This window comes from Anas acuta, chromosome 7, assembly GCF_963932015.1.
Source record: "Anas acuta chromosome 7, bAnaAcu1.1, whole genome shotgun sequence".
NCBI lineage: Eukaryota > Metazoa > Chordata > Aves > Anseriformes > Anatidae > Anas > Anas acuta.
Genome location: NC_088985.1, coordinates 24,485,473 through 24,506,539, shown reverse-complemented (window position 1 = coordinate 24,506,539; position 21,067 = coordinate 24,485,473). Strand labels below are relative to the sequence as shown.

At 47.6% G+C, this 21,067-nt stretch overlaps 1 long non-coding RNA gene across 2 annotated transcripts; it reads right to left on the bottom strand.

Moving 5' to 3' along the window:
* Window positions 1-939: 939 nt before the first annotated feature.
* On the bottom strand, window positions 940-19,516 carry LOC137859327 (uncharacterized). Of its 2 annotated transcripts, none has more exons than XR_011098231.1 (4): window positions 19,098-19,513; window positions 18,524-18,647; window positions 8,516-8,732; window positions 940-1,976 (listed from the first exon to the last, which is right to left on the bottom strand). It is a non-coding gene; the product is annotated as an uncharacterized lncRNA (long non-coding RNA). The 2 variants fall into 2 exon arrangements; XR_011098232.1 differs by lacking the exon at window positions 940-1,976 and adding an exon at window positions 2,931-3,068 and having other exon boundaries at window positions 19,098-19,516.
* Window positions 19,517-21,067: the final 1,551 nt, after the last annotated feature.

Below are 21,067 nucleotides of genomic sequence, written 5' to 3'. Positions count from 1 at the left end.
GGGGGACACGGGGACACGCCGAGCCCACCCTCGGCAGTGAGTTAGTTCCTTAACGGGGGCCACTGGGACACCCCCGTGGACCGTCCACCACCAAACTGCCCCCTCCCCGGGGTTGGTGTTCGTCGTAGATGGTGTTAATAACGGCACCTTGTCTGTGTGTTCGCTAATAACGTGAATAATTAATGGTGGGAACGGTGATCCCAGGTAAGCAGAGCATCTGCTCCGCCACCTGGAGCAGCCCTGGCTGGGCTAGCACCCCGGCGAAGGAAGGTGAACAGCAAGGTGATTGCTGCTCGTTAATTATCCTCCAGCAGGGTCAGGAGTTCCTGTCACCCACGAGATGACAGCAGGGGTCATCTGGTGTTGCACTGCTGGTCTCAACTGCCAGATTCCCGGGCCACTTAAAAGGAAGGGTCTTCCCCATGTGAGAAGGGGCCTTGCTGCAGAGAATTTAAGGCTGGCTTTTTGCTCAGAGGCTGCAGTGCCATCCATTCCCCCTCCACAGGGCAGGGGCTTAAAAAGTGCTCACACTTCACACGTGTATGTACATACATATATGCACACCACCACCAAAAAAAAAAAAAGTTCTTAATAACTGAGTCATTATTGCCATCCACAGGAGCCTGGAGTACTGACAACACAGAAGGATCCTGGTCCAAAATGGCAAAGTAGCCTTCCACAAACAGTGGAGCAGGAAAATCTGATTACAGCGTTGTGCTATTCTTTCTTGCAGTATTTTCCACTCTATGGAAGCTTGAAATGCTTGGGGAAACTTCTGCCTCAGAATTAAAAAATAGATAAGTTATGAAAAGTAAATCATCCACCTAGAATGCTTTGTACAGGTATCGCTTACCCTCCACAGACTACATCTCCTTTTGCATAGTGGAGTAGGAAAATAAATTTCAGCATATAATGAGGTTACCATAGCAGACAGGCCTTTTGGACAGTTATTGCATCTACTTCCAGAAGGTCATCTTGTCTACGTAATCTCAAGCATTCAAATATTAAGATGACTAAATCAGCAACTCTGGAGGCCTCGTATTTGAGTGGTTCAACACTGCCAGCTGAGGAACTGTCTGGTCCATTTAGACTGAGTTTCAATGCACCCTGGAATTCAAGGAGATTTCAGAAGACCAGAAGAAGGCAAATGCTTTATCAGCATTTATTAAGAGTGAATCAGCCCAATTAATTACAAACTTCTCAGCCTAATATAAACCTCAGGTAAGATAACAGCACATCTTTCAGCACAGGATTTCAGTAGCCAACTGAAAGGGAGGTAACGTAACAAACGTTGCTTAACAAAAGATTATGGAAAGTTGGTGTGCATGCACTTTTATAACAAACTAATTCAATATCTTTTTGATGACATAAGCTTAAACATGTATTTATAATTAGCTCTTTTGTAATAAATTTTGGCAATGTCTGATACATTAAATTTATTAAAAGCTGAATGACTTCTCCGTCTTAAATTGTTATTGTAAAGAGAGATTTATCACCAAGTTGATCTTTCTCCAGTGGGATTTCAGAGAAAGCTTATGGACCCTACATTATTTGATATTCGTGACCTGGAAAAAAAAAAAAATCCTGAAATCACTATTAGCAAAGTTTTGTAGGAGGCACAAAGCCTCAGGGAAGAGCCAAAGGATGCTTATGGCTGCACAACCTTATGTTTAGGCATAATCAAATTATATGTATTTCAATCAAGCCAAATGTGAAGTTTCACATCTAGGAACAAAGAATGTAGGTCACACTGAAAGGATGTAACTCTATCCTGCAAAGCTGCAATTCCGTAAAGACTTCATTAAGATGAATAATCAGCTGAACGTGAGCTCCTTCTGCAGTGCTGTGACCAAAGGGCTGGTGCTGCCCTGGGAAACAAACGAGCCGGGAGGTTCTTTTACCTCTGGTTTTGACTCTGTTGTGACGGGTTTGGAAATAATTTGTCCAGCCAACATTTCAAGAAGGATGTTGAAAAACTAGAGGGGTTTCAAAGAAGAGTACTAAGAATGATTGCTGGACTGTCAAACATGTTTTATAGCGAGACCCAAAGTGCTCAGTCTATTTAGTTTGCTAAAGAGAAGGTTAAGGTGTGAGGTGATCATGCCTTACGAGCACTGAAACAGGAAGAAAAATCTGGTAACACCAGGATCTTCAATTTAGCAGACAAAGAGATAAGATCACTTGACAGAAGGTGATGGGAAACAAGTTTATAAATAATGCGTGTTTTGGTAGTGAAGAAAATTAACTGTTGAAACAGCTTATCAAGATTTATGGTTGATTCACCATTACTGGATTTCTTTAAAATAATACCAGATTTTTGTTCCCCTAAGGCAGCTTGATTGGAGCACAACAACTAAAACTTAAATCAGGAATTTATCTAGCAAGCCCTAACTCAGGGTATCAGACAAGACAGTGAGAGGGGTTCCTTCTCATCCTAGACTCTGTCACTTTGCAGTGGCTACATCTGACATGTCTCTGGTAGTTGCATCTCCCCACGCTATGTGACACCCATATTCCTGTCCTCAGCCTGTGCCACTTTGCCAGGGAAACAACGTGGTGTACTCTGGAAGGAGCCTGGCTGCAAAGTCAAATGTGCAGTGTGGCCCTCAGCAATAGCAGAACCAAAGTATGGCCAAGTGCATCTGCAAAGCAGGGCCTTAGTGCTCTCCAGTTAGTGGCCCAAGGTAAAAACAACTATCGAAGATTTGCCTAAGGTGGAATGTTTGTAAGCAGTAATCTCAGAGAGGCTCAAACACGATCTGGACAGGGGTTGTAAATAGTATTATGGAGAAAACAATATATGATATGTTGCTCTCTTATATGCAACATTGTTTTCTAGTGTGGATAATTGCCTTACAACATTTAAGAATAATTATTTTTTTTGCCCCAATGGATATAATCCATTATTTTCTTTGTTAAGAGGAACGGACCTGCAACTGCACACACTTCTCATGCCTGCTTTCAGCTGCTGTGTGACTGCTGCGGAGCTGGCAGTGCTGTGCATCACGGACTAAGATGCCCAATGGCTCTGGTCTCATCAGTGCTGACCAAAGTGCATAGGTAGGTGTCTGCAGGAACAAGAACCAAGGAAGGTTTTGAACTGTTACTAAAACTGTACACATACCGTGATTTTTGCTACACTGTTTGAACTCTAATAAAGAAAGAAGTCAATGCAGGTTCCCAGTGCAGTATAATAAAGTCAATAATGCAGCCTTCACATATCATACAAAGATCCCAATCCTTTCATGACCCATGACCACTCTGAACCTCTAGAAAATGGGGCAATGTTCTGTGCCGAAGTAGCAGACCATTCCAGCTTGCAAGATTTGTAAGCTAAAAACGGGAGCTGACACCTGTAAAGGCTGCGCTTTAACAGTGCAAGTCAATGAAACTCAGCTTGGAAGAAATACCTTTTCAATGCCTGCCTTTTTTTCTTTCTTTCTCCTGTCTTCAAGGGGTTTTATTCTTCTTTGCAGTGCCCTCAAATACACCTTTCCAGCTAAAGACACAATCATGTGGACAGCTCTTTGTTTTGTTTTTCCTTCCAACGAATGCTTTTGTGTATTTCTGAAACTTAAGACACCTCCTCTGCTACTACAGTACTTATCTGTAACACCATCGCTTTGAGGGATTAAAGCAGGTTACTTGTTACACACTTAGATCAAGAGTTATCTGAGTAGAAAGTCTATCCCGTTAGGGTTGGCGGAATCTGTTTTTGATCTTGAGTTGTTTTGATTTTCTCTGAGAGCAAGTAACATGTTATTTTAACTTCTGAATAAGGTGTGCTACCTGACTGTGTCTCTTCTGTTTGGCAGAAAGGATTAGAAACCTCCACGGAACTTGCACTCTATTAAAGCAGAGTGCTCACCATTGAGAACCAAGGAGCTGAATTGTTTTCAGATTATATGTGTGTGTGTGTCTTTCCCACATCAAAGACTTTGATGGAAGCTGTTCACGCTATTGTCAGGAATGCAGGGATTGGCACAAAGGTGATTAGCAAAATTGCTTTTCTGCAGTAGAAGCACAAAAATTATCAAAGGATTAAAGAGGATAAAATTAAAGGTTATACTGAATTTGGGGGTGAATTTTCTCCTTTTACCCCAGTTTATGCATATTGATTTGGTTTTACCTATAAAGGGATTGCCAGAAGAAATTAGAATTAGAAGCTGTTTGGTATGAATTCTGTTAAAAGGCAAGGGAAAATCTTCCCTTAAAAATAATCCCAACAGACCCTATTCTGTATAGTTCCAAACCACTTCTACAAGGAGCTTTTAATGAGAACTAAGGGCACCCAGCCAGCGGCCAGCCCTACAAGGTTCTCAGCAGCCACAGGATCAGGACCTTTATCCATAAACTATGCTGAAAATTATGAAAACAAACAATTCCATAAATCAGTTTGTCATCAGTGATGCTGTTTGTTTACTTTTCTCACTACACTCTGCTGACAAAGATACTAAACGGAGGGGGTCGCTCTCATTATCCACTTGCTAAGCGCATGCAATGCTTTTTGCATTTTCATCAACAGCTGAGCTGCTTGAGTAGCTTGAAAAACAGCGATAAAAATGGATTGACAAATATTCTAATGTATCAAAACTAACAGCTGAGCCTTCCAGAAGCTCTCTTGCTTGGCAAAACTGCAAAGCAATAATAAAATAATAATAATAAAAAAAAGGTATAACCTCCCATAGCCAGCAGAATTGTCTCATCTTTCTGGTTTAGACTCTGTTTGTTGTTCATTTTATTTTGAATAGTCTTCTATTACAATCCTCTAAATACCAGCCCTATACCTATTTCGTGTCTTTGCATTTTGAGTTTGGTTTGTTTGTTTTGCTAGTCTGCTATTTTCTGGAAGTCACCCAGATTATTTTATTTGTTTTTAACCTCATTTATCAAAGTATTATCTAAAGCATCTGTTCAGAAAATGTTCATTTTAACTGTTTTCCCAACAATGACCTTCTTCCTACCCCCCAGGCCACATCAAGTTGTCACTCACCAGACAGCTGTGGAATTTGGAATCATTCCTTTTAAATGCTTTACAATTCCAAATGGTAGATTTCTAATGGCACAATATGATTGCCACAAAGATCTTTAAATTTCCCAATCCTCCAGGCTTCAAAGGCTGGACCGTCCTTGATCTCCTGAAGGAATGCTTTTGAATCTTGTGCTTTTATAGGGGCTACCTATGAAGATATTTTAGGGGCTTTTTTTCTTTCATACTTAGAGCCTGAGGAACTAAACATTCAAATTCCCACTGGCTTCTTTGAGAGTAAGATCAAGACTTACACAGTTGTTTCTAGTGTTTTTCAGCTCTATTTTCATTAATTCCACAGGTTGTTCCAAAAATTTTTGGAGTGTTTAGAGAATCGTGTAAGAGTATCCTTGGTGTAGCGGTGGCTGTGGTACTGTTTTAACCCACATCTGCCTTCCACCTACTTCATCCAGTCCCTAGCTCGTCCAGGAGCAAGTCTGATGGTGTCCTAACTCACCATGCCCATGGGCACAGAGGGCTCCCTTGCTCTTGGAGGATGCTCTGCTGTCGTATTTGAAGCTTCACTTAGGACATAATAATAAGGAAAATGAGCAAACCTCATCCTGCAGGCAGCTTTGGGTCTGCCTTGACTGGACAATTAAGACAGAGCCTAATTGCCTGCAGCAGTTACAAATTTGCAGAATTACTACAGTTCTAGGCTTCCTCCATCTCTTCCCCCTAGAGACACAGGCAACATATCACTGGCAGTACTTTCTTGCACAGTAGAACTTCCTCAGTAAGGAGGCTACCATTTTTTTATTTCTCACTGGTTAATTCGGTTTACCCTCATCACTAAAACACAGAGTTCAGCAACTTGAAGTTAAGTGTTTTATAGTGTAGCAAAAGGAACCCAGCTGGTGCTAGAAACCTCCCTTTATTTCTTCGTTCAGCTCATGCCAAGCCACGAGGCGTATTCTACCCTATATTTTCTACCCTGTATTCTCTTATTAATGAAGCACACACGTATATACACATATAAAACAAAACAGAGGGTAAGTTATCACCCTGTCGTTACACTGTATGGTCTGGTCCTGCTAAGGAGCACCATGTCCGTGCAAGGGCCCTTCGAGCACAGTCATCTGTAGGTTTGGGGTCCTTGGCTGAAAACCCCACAGGGAAAGCGCTGTGCTTTCTACACTGCTCCAGCATCCCCCAGGACGTGACCTCAGACTCCCAGGTATTATTGTAAGTAGCAACCAACGCTTGGTCACTGCTGTAAGTGTATGTTTAGATATCCCATATTGCATGTGATTTCAAAATAGGCCTCAGCCTAACCTCGGGTTTTGTGACAACAACAAGCTGCAGCAGCAACTAATTACTAACCCAGTTTATGGGTCAGGGAACAAGCCTTAGATCCTCATTTACACAGGTTTCTTATGATCATGTAAGCCCTACCTCGCCATGACTATTTTTGTTTGTTTATTTAGATCAGTTTAAAAAAAAAAAAATCCCACATCCCAAAATAGAGAATGTTTTCCTTTGGAACTGGGAGAAAACACACTTGATGGCTTTAACATCTGCTGGACAATGCATGGATGGTGGTAGGCACCTCACACAGTTTCGTGACAAACACATGTGCGTACAGCGTGTCAGATTATAAATCCAAGAATAAAGAGTCATTAAAACCTCCCTTCTACAGCCCACCTGCCATGAAAATAGGCCTTTCACTCTATTTAAACCGAAAACGAGTATTGGGAAGGAAAATGCCGACATTCCAGGGATTCAAGTCAAAATCTCTCCCTCCGATAAAGGAGGTCTGTCAATTGAACGTAAATTGATTCATTGTCCGTCTCCCATCAGGGCCCATAAGCCACCCCATGCACATATGCTTCTATTCTTGCTAGAAACCGAGACCTCACAGTCCTAAAACCATTGCAGCAACAATTGCATTTATCATTGGCTTGATCTGAAACTCTGCATAATTCCCAAATACTTCACTTTTGCAGCGTGTTAGTGCCTGGTACAATTTTGGGGTGAAGATTCCAGCGGGATTAGCTTGCCACCCAGCAGAGCAAGAGTCCCTGCAGCTGCACCATCGGTGCAAATCTGTCTGCTCTTGGAATGGAGGAAAGGAGAAAGAGACATCTGCGCTCTGGATCAGCTCTACTAGAAGCACCTGAGTGCCACGAGTGACAGATTTGGTCCTGTTCCTTCTCTTTTCCTCCGGGTATGCAATGGATTTATCATTGCTGTTGTGTCTGAATTGTTAGGAGCATTATGCCGAAACCCAACTCGAACGACAAACCAGCCAGGCTCTGCAAGGTGCCTGTGCCTCTGCAGAGGAGAAGGGGCTTCTGACTTTCAGTAGTCACTCTTGAAGCCGAATTGACTATGATGTGATGACTGATAAATCATAATGCCTCTCAGAGGTGACCCTAGAGCTGTGCCTCTTCACCTCTTTGGGCACTGTGAGACTTATAACCACGTTAATACAGACAATAGTTTTTTGAAAAAGGGTAAAGCCCACAGCACTCCAGCAGTTTTTCCCGTCGCATCCCTCTCTTTCCATGCACACGAACATACAAATGGGCTTTCTCAGCATGAAGCTCTGTAGAAGGAGCCAGTGGAGACACCTACCCCCGTGTGCTCATTTTCCACCACCCGTTGCCCTGACGTGCCAGGCGCGCTGGCTCAGCGGGTGCCCTACCAGGTGTTGGGCCGTGCAGGTGTGTGCAGAGGCACAGCAAGCGCAAGCACAGACAAAGATTCAAATACCAGGGCTTTTCAGCCTGAACCTGACACTGCCGCTTTAAAGCCAGCGACGCTGACATCAAAGTTTTCCACTCCCCAGAAGGAATGGACTATTTTGCGCCCTTCCAAATGATGTCTCTCATCTCTCTGCCTTTCCTGCAGCCTTGTCTCTCTCTCACACACGCTTTTTCTAATACCATCCCTCCCTCTCCACTTCAAACCATGGGAAAAACCTAGGAAAAGAAGCTTGCCGACTCAGGGAGCGTTTCGCTGCATTGTGTTTTCCAGCTAGACCTGAACAGACTGAAATCAATTCAGCTCTCGCTCACTCGCTCGCTCCCTCCCTCTCCCATGTCTTTTTTTGTTTCTCTTAGATCGTGCTCCCTGCCTTAAGAAAGCCCAGTTTAGTTGTATCCATCCCCATAGCAATCAAGTGACCGGTGGTTTTTATTGCTTGTAAAAACACAGTATCTTTTTCATGGGAGTCAGGTTCTTCTTTGGTTTGCAATGCCCAGTGAGCAGTGGCAACAGCCTGCAGAATCTTTGATCAATTCTCACATATCCATTTGAAGTATCTTTAGTAGACCCGTCAGAAGAAAGGGGCTCAGTAATTAGTATTTTAATATAGTATATCGGCCTCTCATCGTATTATTGGCACGGGGCCTGGTTTAACAGAAGTGCACAGAAATACCTGTATCTGATCTAAATCACTACGTGCTCTAAAACATATACATTATTAAAGCTGAAGTCCAGCTGTTGCTATATTAATATCCTCTGATTTTTATTTGCTCCTACCTTTTGGAAGGTTTCGGTTTTCATTCTGAAATTTTCCAGGCTTGCTCCCAATACCGAGGTTATAACTGCAGGATGAGAACCAGAGGAGAATGCAAGAAGGTTCACTGGAAATTTGAACAGGCGAGATTCAGCACAGCAGAGCCAGAAGGGCCAAAGAAGGCAGAAGCGATGTGGAAACAACCGGGTGACTGTGTCACTTCAGTCTTGACCATATCACCTGTAGACAAAGGGACAGAATTAGGGGTGTGTGTGCAACCCGGCTTTTATGCCTCCCAATCTTTGGAATATTTTTGCAGTTAGTGTTCCCTTAACATATTTTTTTCCTTTCCCTGAGTTGCCCAAATTTTCAGGGCCAGATGTGAGGTTGCTGTAAACAACACAGTTTCCCTGCATTTAGCAGAATTACGCAGCTTTGCATCAAAACAGATTGACCAAAGGCAACATAAAAGTTATCCATTTGGCCTATCCAGAACCTCCATAATGAAGAAAACCCAGCAACCAAGACCAACCACAAAGCCGAAATGTCCAGGGAAAGCCAAATAACACCACTGCAAAACAGTTTAAGCAACACAAATGAAGGTGTTGCAAAGTTGCAGGTTATCACCACCAGCAGCAGAGCCCCAAAGGGGATTTTATAACTTATCCTAGAAAAGAAACCAATGCTTTTGCAGTCAAAATGGACTTGCAAAATCCAGTCAGTGGATAATGGTATGCCCAGAGCTTCTTCTCACGTAGCCCCAGTTAGCTCCAGTTGGCCACAAAATAACAGGGGAAGAGATCTCGATATACTTTACTGATAGAGAGATGAAAACCAGCACTGGAGAAACCTTCTCACCACTTGCAAGACACTCACTTTGGGTCACGTCATCCACCACCCAGTCCCAGGGCAGGTTCCTCACTTAAGAAATAGGGTACCTGAAGTTTCCAGTTGGAGCAACCCTAAATACAAGCCATTGTACTAAAACCTGCCTTCCAGGTTGGCAAACTCACTTGTGTCTGTCACTGGCACATGTGGCAGAACTGGTGGGTGCTCAAAACCATTGGAAATGTCATTTTATTTAGTGCTTAAATACCATTTTCAGAGCCTAGCTTCTCACATGCACTGGGACCCACTCTCCTTTTGTATTATTTTGCTGTAATACAAACTTCAATACTACAGTTCCAAACTATTTCACAAACAGCACAGCATGGGCTGGTTTTCCTCAGCACCTCGAGTATACTCGTAGCATCTGGGAACTGCCTCGTAACCTAAACTGCCAGTGATTTGTAACCACTATCTCCCATGTACCTTTATTTCGGCAGCACCCAGATCATGGCCTAATTATTTTCAGCCAGCTGCACAGCTTCTCAGAGCTACGTTTCAGGAGAAGAGGTGATTGATTATGACCCTAATTTTGTGCAACGCAGACTTTTAGGTAAAGGAATTGACCTTGAGCATTCAGATCAGCAACAATTTCTTTTGGCTTCTACATGTCATTGTGGTGTGTGTCTATAAATATTCTCTGCATTTAATAAACAGTGTATTGTGTAAACACAGTTTACCAAATACTTTTCCTATAAATGAATATATGCCAAGTAACACGCAGTGTAACATTCTATACAAAATGGCAGAAAAGGATAAAATATTGCACAAACAGGAAATCCTACGTGATAATAAGGATTGGTCTCAGAGCATAAAGCAATGAGCTAGAGTTGATGTTATCTCTACTCTGAGATAGCTCCTGATTAGTGTGTTTAATCATAAAATAAAAATAAAATAAAATAAGAAAGAACAGCTTTTGGAAGCTTTTGCACTGTTCTTTCTTAATTTCTCTCTTCTCTCTCTCATTTTGAGAAAAACAGTGTCGTAAAAAAAAACTTAAACATGGGTCAAAGCTTCAGTGTATTGACATTGTCAGTGTATTTTCAGGAACAGTTTCTGAAGAGATCATTTTCTTAGTCACTATGATTTCTTCTGACTATTCTGCCTCGTTATTTTTTGTAATGCAAGATTAGAACATGAACACAAGCTGTTTCCAACACTTGCAGGTGCTGAAACTGCCTGGCATCTCTAGCTGCCTAATTCCAGGACTGCTGAACTTTTCTAGCTTGCAAATAATTGTCGTGATTGTATGCAAATGCCATCTCTTGGGACTCCTGCAATAGATACTGTAGGAATGCAGTTCCCCTGGAAGTAGCCAAGAGGGATCCACTTCCCTGCACATCTTAAAACACTATTTGGGGTGTAAAACACTTGCCATCAGAACTCTCAATTATGTCCCTGTAAATCCTGAAATCCTAAGAAGAGGGTTGAAAACCGGGTATACACTCCAAGAAACAAACAAACAAACAACAACCAAAAATAAATATATCAAAAAAGGAAAGATAAAAAGGGAATTGGGCAGAATAAAGACATTTTCCAGGTCTCATGAACAGATGAACTATAAATGTTCATCCAAGAGATCTGAACTTTGTGCAGACAGCAGACGAACATCATATGAGAAAGGCAGAGGAGACAACTACAGTGAGAAAGCAGAGAGATGGTGTTGAGACACTTTCGGGGGGGGGGGGGGAGATGATTCGTTGGGCCAAGTGACCTTTTCCCATCAAGCAATTTCTTCTGTCCCAGTGCAGAATGACAATGGGAGCCCAATGGCAGCGCAATCTGACATCCACGCCCGTACCCAAACAGATTCAGCTCGGCCGCGCTGCGCTGCCGCAGCCATGGGATGCTGTGAAACAAGCCAGACCCAAGTTTCCAACTTGCCCTCTTTTCTGTTGTTGTTGTTATTGCTGTTTGTTTCCATTCACCCCCTTTTATTCTCCATTTTTTTCCTGTCTTGACTCTGATGGGGGCTCTTTTTGTGCAAAACAAGCCCTTCTGATCTCTTTGAAAGGCCAGCTCATGTCATTCTTCCAGATCATCATTGTATGACATGTTTTTATATCAGGCTGACAAAGGAGCTATTTGATCAGGGGGTATGGTGTGTGATTGTAAGAAATTCAGCTAGCCGGTGGCAGCCATTGTTCCCCAAAGCGGCTCCCTGACCCCATTCTATTCAAGGAAAAACTCCCTTGGAGTGGCCTCTATTCATTGAGTAACACCAGTCCGCAGTCTCACTCCAGGAGTATGCTCAATTCAGAGGTGTGTCACCGATATTGCCCATCAACCAGCCTTTAACTCTTTCATCAGCATTAGGTTTCCAACACGACAGCTGTTATCATAGGATGAGCCGGGCCGGGGGGGTTGTTATGCATTCCAGCTCGCTGAAGCTCTCCTTATCTCGGAGAAATTTAACCTTCTTTACAAAAGTTGCATTGGAAAATGTCCGTCTGCTGCTTCCTGCAGTGAAGCCTGAGTCGTCTGCCTTCCCATCCCCGTGCCCTGAAACATCCCAGTTTGTTGTCCGTCTTCTAAAACAAGTGTCTCGGCTTGGTCAAGCTCGCTCAAGGCTTTGCATTGATTTAAATCATTTTGGGGTTTGACCAAAAATGATCTGCCACTCTCCCATGTTCCAGCTACATCACCTTTCCTCTCCCCAATAATCTCATACCCATGGTGCACTCACGGCACCAGTGCTATGGGACAGAGCCTTCTGTGCCCCCAGGTGATGTTCCATCTCCCATCAGCAGCAGAGAAAACTTCCAGGCTTCCCACAAGCTCCGAGAGGGCTGTGCACTGAAACTGCTCCTGTCCCTTGAATGGACACCTCCAAGCACTAACACAGAGCCTCAAAATCTCAGGGAAATTTGTACAAATGCTCCCCTTTGGTTCAAAAAGCCATGGATCAGAGCCACCGCCTTGTGCCTAACTCTGGTTATTTGAGCATTGCCTTGCAGCCTACGGATTTGGCGTGACAGTGATGAATGGTTTTGCACACTGCTGGGGAAATGTCTAGGTGACAGGATTGACATTGGCCAGCCCGGTACAAATTCAGACACACAGGTCTCTGTCTGCACCTTGAGGGAAGTCTCTGAAGCAAACTAAGCTCAGCACACCCAGCTTAGCGTGGCTCTGCTGCGCCTTTCAGTGCAAAACTTTTTCCCCATGCAGCAAGCAAGTCCTCTGACTCTCTTGCAGGCCATCTCCCATGGTTGCAACATCCTAGAGAGCAGAGTTACTTGCAGGGCCTCCTGGTGAGCCATCAGCTCGTTTCCCTGGTTGGAAACACAGCCCTGGTTTGAGCATCACCGCTCCATCTCCTGCATCCTTCCTCCGCCAGCGCGCATCCTGCCCGGCGTTTGGTACCACCTTGATAGCGGCTATCTCCGGGATCGGGATTTGTTAATAAACTCGGGCTCCCTCTGCTGGGACAGAGCATAAAATACTGGGGGGGGGCTGCCTGCAGCACCAGCCTACTTCACTGCTGGAACTCTTTATTTTTGCCGTGCTGTTTCAGTAGCTGTCACGGCAAGCCCTGCGTTTTTCTCCACTGGGTGACAACGATGAAATGCTCTGCACTGCAGCATCCTTCACTGCACGCCCCAAAACCTTTGGGAAGCTCGCATTAAACTTCCAGTGACCTGTGAGTTTGGCATCACCTCTGTTTTACGCGTGAACTTTTTGCATGAACCTCAAGCGAGCGCAAAAGTCCCAGCAGATTGGGGAAATCCTCTCCTACCCTCACCCAAGAGCAAAACCCAGCTGAGTGCATGGAAAAAGTGCTTGCAGGGTGGCTGAGCACAGTTGGCACCGCAAAGACCTGCATTAACTGGGCTGTCAGGATAAACCAAGCAAAGAGAAATGTAGATAAATGTCAGGGAAAGGGCCCAGGAAAGATTGCAACCTGCTAGGAAAGAGATGCACAGCCTGTCTTTTGGTAGACCCCACAAAGCTGCAGAGAAGACACTTCAGGGAAACATTCCCAGAGAGCCTAGGACTCTTCCCATCTGCTGCCTGTGAATTCAGCATGCTACATTATCTCTGTGACCTTTAATCCACCCCTAGTTACTGTGCAGAATGTTACTGCATCAACGTTTTTTCCAACAAAAAAGTGCAGTGCGGATCAAATTAAATGCATTTCCTCAGCAAAGCTGCTGCCTTCGCCGGCCACTTCTGCCTTCCCTGCCCCGAGACCACTGCTGAGGTTAAGCAGGCAGAGCTGGGTGTCTGACCTTCCCTGAAACTGGAGCATTTCCTTAGCAGCTCAAAGCAGGCCGAATAACTCAAGGAGACCTGTTGCCATCCATGACAGCACCGACAGCTCTCGCCAGCAATTTGGGCACTCAGGTTGCAGCCAAGACTACGGCACTGCCCTGCAGCATCCTGACATTCCCCCTGCTGCCTCCAATCTTAAATATATATATATATGGGCTGTTGGCAGACGTGCTAATTCACTGCTTTGATGGGGAAAGATTTGCTTCCATAAAAAAATATCTCTCTAAAAAAAATACAGCAGCTAATAGCTTCAGTGTTTCCCCCTCTGTAGCAACCAGCTGTCCCCTCCAGTTCTTGTCCTTTAGCTCACACCACCAGGAGAGCCTCCCACACCACAGGTAGCAAATACAAACGAAAAGCCATGTCCTCACCACCCGTAAGGTGTCCCAAGTCACAGCGCCGAGGGCTTGTCCAAAATCCTACCTCATGGAGCTTCATGGTTAAAGAAAAAAATAGCTGTAATTTTTTTCTCCCTGTTGGGAAGTTTCTCATCCTGACTGAGGCCAAGACAAGCTGGCTTCCTCAGGGAGCCCCAGATGAAGTCTGGTGACTGGAGTTACTGGGACCATGCTGGCCTGGGGGTTGCTCCATCCCACCACTCCAGCTGGTGGCACGTCCCATGGGGACACCTCCATGTCACATCTTACCAATAACGGTGCTCTGGTGCTCAGCCTGGTGCTGGGAACATCACATCTCCTCCTTGTGATGCCTTGGTGTTGGACAGGTGGCTCTGCAGTGGAGACAGCCATCAAGCACAAGTAATCCCCCCGTGCCGGTGTCAAGTGCAGAGCGAAGCCTGGCGAGGGGAGGTGGTGAAACCCTCAGCTCCTTGCAGCGATCGCTCTGAGAGGCAGTGAAGTGCGGGCACTTCTCCGAGCCCCCTGCGTATCAGCAACCACCGCCCTCCCCTCCTGCTCCTCCAGTCCCTGGGTCTGGGGATGCCCCTTCGCCACCCAGCAGCGAGCAGCAGGAAAATGGTTTTCCTACCATTAATAGCGGTGGGATGCAGGTCAGTGCACCAGGTTCTGCACATATTGCAACAAGTCACAGCCGTGTCCTTTTGGATTTGGGGTTTTCACAGCACTGTCCTTTCCTCTCCCTGGTCAGACTCTCTCCATCCTTTGGTTGCTCCCAGGCAAGTGCTCCAGGACAGCACCTGCAGATGGCAAACCGCTCTCTGAGAGCAGACTCTGCCAAAACCTGTGGCTGTATGAAAGCCTCTGCGCTCGCTGTGATGACTGGGCATAGAAAAATTGCAAATACAGGCACTGAAGATAATTAGGTTGCACAAACCTCTTCTCTCAGAGCGAGTCTACTGAAGTCAGGGGAATGACTGCAGATTTACTCTTTCACAACGGAGAGCAAAAATAACTCTGACTTCACCAGCTGAATGTTTCAATGACCAGAGACGGAGCCCTCCTGGGCAACTGTGATGGTCAGGATTTCAGGATTCATTATGAAAGTAACGCTGCCTTTGCTTTGGAGATGTGCTGTAGCCTTTGCAGCAGGAAATGAGGGATGGGAGACCGTATCCATGCTTTAGCTGTGCCTCCCGTGGGCATCGTCCATGCCTCTGCTCTTCAAAACTGGCAGAGGCACAGCGGGCCTGACTGAACGAGGGTCAGAGCTCCACAGTCAGCCTCGAGCTGTCTGGAAGTCCCTGCAGGAACTTTTGGGAAAACATCAGCCCCGGGTGAGGGCGATCACACCGGTGGGTGGCCACCGCATCTCTCGTCCTCCCAAGGCGCTGGACACAAGCAAGGCAATGACGGGCTCTGCTGCCAGGTGCTGCGGCCAAAACACTTGGCTCCACTTCACAAGAGATGTTGACAGATGGGAATCAGCTTTAAAAAATAGCTCCCAGAGGTGAGAGAGGCTTGGAAAACCTGCTTTCAGTGCCTGCAGAAGTTTGGTGAAGTTGGATGGCACGGTAAAGAAGAAAAGAGCGCAAGATCAAGTGCCAGGAGCTGAAGTTGGGCAATTTCAAATCAGAAATACCAGATAATATTGAAATATGGAATTCTTGCAGGATATCCTTCCTTCCTTCCTTGTCTGTACCCAAGGACTACAGCTTTCACTCAGAGGACACTGAGCAGGATCCTCTCATCAGGGTATTGCAGGGGACTGGACCAGGCAGTCAGGGTAATCCCCACGAATTTAAAATCTGCTCCTGTATGAAGACAGGGTTCTTCCACTAGGGATGTGGGACAAAGTCCAACCTTCACTCAAAGCTGGGGAATTGGACCTGAGGTTTAGCAAAAGATCAGTTCTGTGGTTTTTTACTTCATTTATAGCTCAGATTATTGCATATAGACATTGCTTCCCCCTCTGGACCACTTCCATACCTTTTCTTGGCCTCTCGCAGACTGATTCAGCTGATTCCCAGCTCTGCCAGGAGTCCTTTCAGACCTTAATCCTTCTGTGCTCTGACTCCCTCCGCTCCTTCTCTGAAACGGGGCTATGCCACTTGCTCCCAGCCCCAGCTGCGAGCTCCTTGGTGCTCACCCCTGCATCCGTGCAGAGCCCAGAACAGCATCAGCTGCTGTGGCACAAGCTATGTGGAGGAACGAGGACACAGGATTTCAGTGAAATAGCCCTGGAAAGGTTGTGTTACTTCTCCTGCTGGATTCTCTGCTGAGAGTTTGGCTCGGTCGTGCTGGCTGCTGAAAGCAAAGCCAGCCTGATGATGATGGAGCATTTTCAGCGTCTAAAAAAAGCCCCCAACAAAACCAACGGCTGCTGTTTATAACTGACTTTCTCTGGTTTACAGAAAAAGCCCGAGCGGACGGAGCTCCCCCAGCTCCAGCAGGTGAGAAGCTCCCATCCCCATCTCCTGGAGGGATGCACTTCGCAGCAGCTGCAGAGGGAGCAGGACGGGCAGAAGATGCACCGGCCAGGATTGCCACATCCAACCTAAATAGCTAAATACACGTGCTGCAAATCCATCTGCTCACAGAACAGGGAGTGGGAAAGCTGGGCTCTCATCTCTCCTGCTTACCCAAACTTCTCTTTTTTGCCCTTTGTGAGAATCAGGTGCTCCTTGTCCTGCTGGAAGCCACTGGGACCCAGCTTCAAAACCAGAGCTCTGGTTGCTGTGCCACGGCCCTGGCAGGACCACAGCCCCCTGAATACCCTCAAACACTCAAGAACTGAGGTTTTGAATGCCAAGCACTTGCTCCGAGCCCTGCACCACTCCGCAGTGTCCGTTTCACAAGGTCAACCTCTGCAGCACGTCCTCTGCGTTTTCAAAGCGTTTCCCAAACAGGTGGCTGCCTCCCTCCTCCCCGTACATGCTGCAGCTTGAATCGGCCACTTTGATCAGGGGGGAAACATCCCCACAAAGCCCTTGATGTAGCACCAGCAACGTGTTAGAAGCAAACTGCCAGTGCGTGGTGGAGAAACAGGGCCTGAGACAGTGGAGGAAAATGGAAGAAGACCTGAGCAGCAATCCTAAGCAAACCGTGCCTGAATCCCATGCTCTCAGCCCTCCCCAGGGCTCTGAGAGTATTTTATGGCTTTAATAGAGATACTCACATCTGAAGATGTGTCTGCATTGCCCACCAGCAGGCTCAGGCCAGCATCCCAGGCTGCTCTGGAGGCAATCCCAGGCTTGCATATGCTGGTGGGCCCTGCCCTCCCTGTGGGAGCCCCCAGCTGGTTGTGCAGATGGAAAGGGCCCAGGTGATTTGTGGAAACACCTGAACGTCTAAATCAGACAAACTCGTCTTTGCAGATTCACTGGGTGGAAGAACAGCTGGGGAAGAGAGCTGGACACCAAGAGCTCTCCATCCAAGGAGCCTTTGGATGCCCTGATAATCCATGGGGACAAGGGGCTGCCCACCTGAGCATCACGTGCCAGCAGAGCTGGCTCACCCGTTCATCCCAAAACGCTACGATGACCCCATATTTTAACCAAAATGGGCAGAAAGCCTGGCCACAGCCTCGTCTGTTCCGTGCCAAGGGACAGCTCTCGCGTTTGTCCGAGCCAGCTGCGCTCCCAGAGCCTTGGCTTTAATGGCGCTTTGTGAAGCAGGTTGGCTCCTCCGAAATCAATCATTACCAGCAGTTAGCTGTTTGATGGTTAACAGCCTGAACCGAAGCCAAACTGGTTGTTAATTGGGCTAACAACCCATTTCAAGGGGTTGTTCTGCAGGGCCCAGCGCTCCCAGCAATTGACCGGGAGCTGTAACTAGCAGCCGGACCGCAATTAGCAGAGCCCGGGGAAATTCGCAGGCCATTACCAAAGGGCCGGCTCCCAGCTGGGCAGCTGCTTCTCACGGGTGATGGGGCTAAGCGTGCAAATCGAGCCAGCGCTCGGGGTCCCCTTTCACATCCCACAGCCAAATTTTTGCTACCCACGTGCAGCCCGAGTGTGCTCATCCCGCGTTTCAGCTGCTGCGGCAGCGTTTTTGGTTGTGGGTTGGGTGGTTTTAGGGCATGGGTACTGAAATTTCTCTCACGTTTGCTATGAGCACCCGCAGGGACACCATCCCTCATCCCTCAGCATCCCTCAGATCCCCTCCCAGGGCTCTCCTTTGCCACGGCAGCAGCTAAGCCAGGGGCCACGCTGAGGTCTGTCTGCTGGCTTGTGGCACCTGTTGTAGCTGACCACACAAAACTCAAGCCCTTGGGGGAAAGGGCTGCTGTTCACTCTGTGAGCAGCTCATAAAAAAAAAAAGAGACTCCAGCCAGTGGGGTGTTACTCCAATATACAGAATAATCACGGCAAAAGAGGCTGAGTTTTTCCATCTCCTGCTATAAAAGCTCTAAGAAAGGGGAAAAGGGGGGAGCAGGGACACAGGTCAGGCTCCCACAGCCCTCAGCATCCCATTTCCAGCCCACAGCTACTGACAGAAGCAGCTCAGCAATACCTGGGCACAGCTGATGTGGTTCTTCCTGACACAGCCCAGCCGCTGGATCAGGACTTTTCAGCCGCAGTTTGCATCTTGGCCATCGCATCTGACAGCCCCAGGGGACCTCCTGGAGCTACAGCCCCTGTAGGAGAGATGGTGTAAGATGCATAAACCCCAAGAGCATTCCCTCTACCCCCAGCACATCTAAATTATGTTTCTTTGCAGAGTAGACTGGGCCGTGAGTAATCTGCAGCACTGGCTGTTGTCTCCAACCCAACCACAACAGGACCTCTCTCATCCTCTGGCTGACATGGTACAGGGCCAGTGGGTGGGTGAGCAGTTTTTCTGGAGCTCAGCACTGCTTCCACACCAACTCTGCTCATTCCCGTTAAACCAAGTCCAAAATATCCCTCCAACATCTCCCGAGAGCTCCTCTGATGCACCAAGGCCCAGCCGCCACGTGTCGCCAGGCCCATAGGTTGTCACACCAAAGGACATGGGTTGCTCTTCCTCACTCCAGGAGGAAACAAAATGACAAACACGGTCACAAAACGTCTTCTCCGTGCCATGGAATCCTCCCCAAAATGCTTACCCCATTCCTGGAGGGCAGCCTCCTGCCCCAGCCCCAAAGCAGAACAAGGCCGCAGCTCCCTGCCCCAAAGGAGATGACCAAGGGGAAGCTGGGGGCAGCCTGGTTTTTAGGGGTGAGCTCTCACTGCCGGAGGTGTTTGTGGGCAGGGGGCAGAGATGCTGCAAATGGGAAGCGGGGTGGTAACGAGGAGCAGATGCCTAGGTGCTTGGAGCATCCCAGGTGCTACAGAAGTGCTAAATGTGATTATCATGGCCAGGAAACAGGCCGTGAAAACCCGCTGCACTCCACATCCCCTCGCTCTCTGCCTTCTCCAGGATCTGGGGCAGAGCCTCCCCACCAGCCCCAGGCAAAGGGGAGCCAGCCTGGGGGGGGGGCTTGGCTGCAGCTTTGCCGGGGACCCCCGGGATCAGGGGGGCTGTGCAGAAAGGAGAGGAGCACAGAGAGAAAGGCCCAACAGGAGAGTTGGGGCTGGGTGTGGTGCAGTCCCAGCAGCACCATGAAATGATATTTCCCTGCACGGGACTCATTTGGTGGCCACCCTGCCCAGGATTCCCCTTCTCATGGGTTCCCAGCTCCCTTGGGAGACCCCTGAGCTCATTTCTGCTCCACCCTGCACCTCCCTCCAAGGATGTCCCCAGGAGGCTTGGGACCACAGCTGGGGCTTGCTGGCACCAAGCAGGGCACGGGGCACTGCTGAGCCCTCTCTGCTAGCAGGGTGCAGCCCAGTTTGACCTGGGGTAGCTGCACTGGAGCAGAAATATGGGATCCCCCACAGAGCCCCCGAGCATCCCCGTTTCTGGCTATAAATCCCCTCCCAAGGAGGGGTCTGGAGAGAGCACGGCCGAGATGATCGGCCGTCCCCCGCCCCCTCCCCAAGAGGAATTGCCCTCAAACAAATGAAATGTGTGTAATTAATGGGCAGGGGGCTGGACAGGTCCGAGATGAAAGCGTTTCCTGGACTTGTCCTTCATTTGCATGGTATCAGAAGCTGTTCAGAAGGTGTGACTTTTCCCACAGGGAGCCCTCAGCTCGGTGGCACAATAAAGCCAGGACTTCTTACCCAGAATTAATTAAAGGAGGGGGATGGGGATGGCAGGGAGATGTTTGAAAGCTGAGCCTGATGCAATAAACAAACACCCCAGTCCTCCCTCCCGAGCTGGGGCATGCCCGGGGGGGGGCCCAGGTGAGCCCCATCCCTGCGCACAAAGCTCACCCTGCTCGGAGGGTGCCCAGACCTCGTGGACAAGTTGTGTTAGGTTGGCCCTGCAGCGAAGACAAGAGGTGTTCATACAGCAAGAGAGGGGCTGGGAGCAGGGGCAGTGTGTGCCTGAAGGCTGGGGGCACCAAGCATTGGTGCAGTGCAGGAGCGCAGCCCCCATTGTGGCACCATAGACCCCTTTTCTTGCTATTTCCATTTATTCCTGCCCATCTAATGATTCTCTGCCATAGCTATGTTTAACCTGAGAACAGCTCTTCTCCCTCCCCACGTTGCTCTGGCACATTCGGTCGAGGCAGCCCCACGTTTACAGCAGCCTCCTGGTGTCACTGATGATGTCCTGGTGATGCCAACCCTCCCAAACCTTGCTCAGCTCCAGCCTCGCCCCTGAGTCCAGCCAGCTTCACCCAGCAATGTCCTTATCAGGCCAGGAAGCACATATGCTGCTCTTGAAGCTCAGGAGTGGAGATCAACCCTACACCAACAGCCAGGGCTGGACATCTCCGCTCCTGCTTCATCTGCCACCTCCCCGCAGCCAGGGGACCTCAGGGGCAAGCTGCTCCAGCCAGGCCATGGCTCAAGTGGTATCAGCGCAGGGACAGGGTATGAGGAGCCATTAATTAATTCACTTACTCATTAACTAAGCAGCAGCGGGCTCTTTAATCTTCCAAGCAAAGGCAAAACAACATTTGCTGGCTGGAAGCTGAAGCTAGACAAATCCCAGCAATAAACAAAGACCCAAACCGTGGTGTTT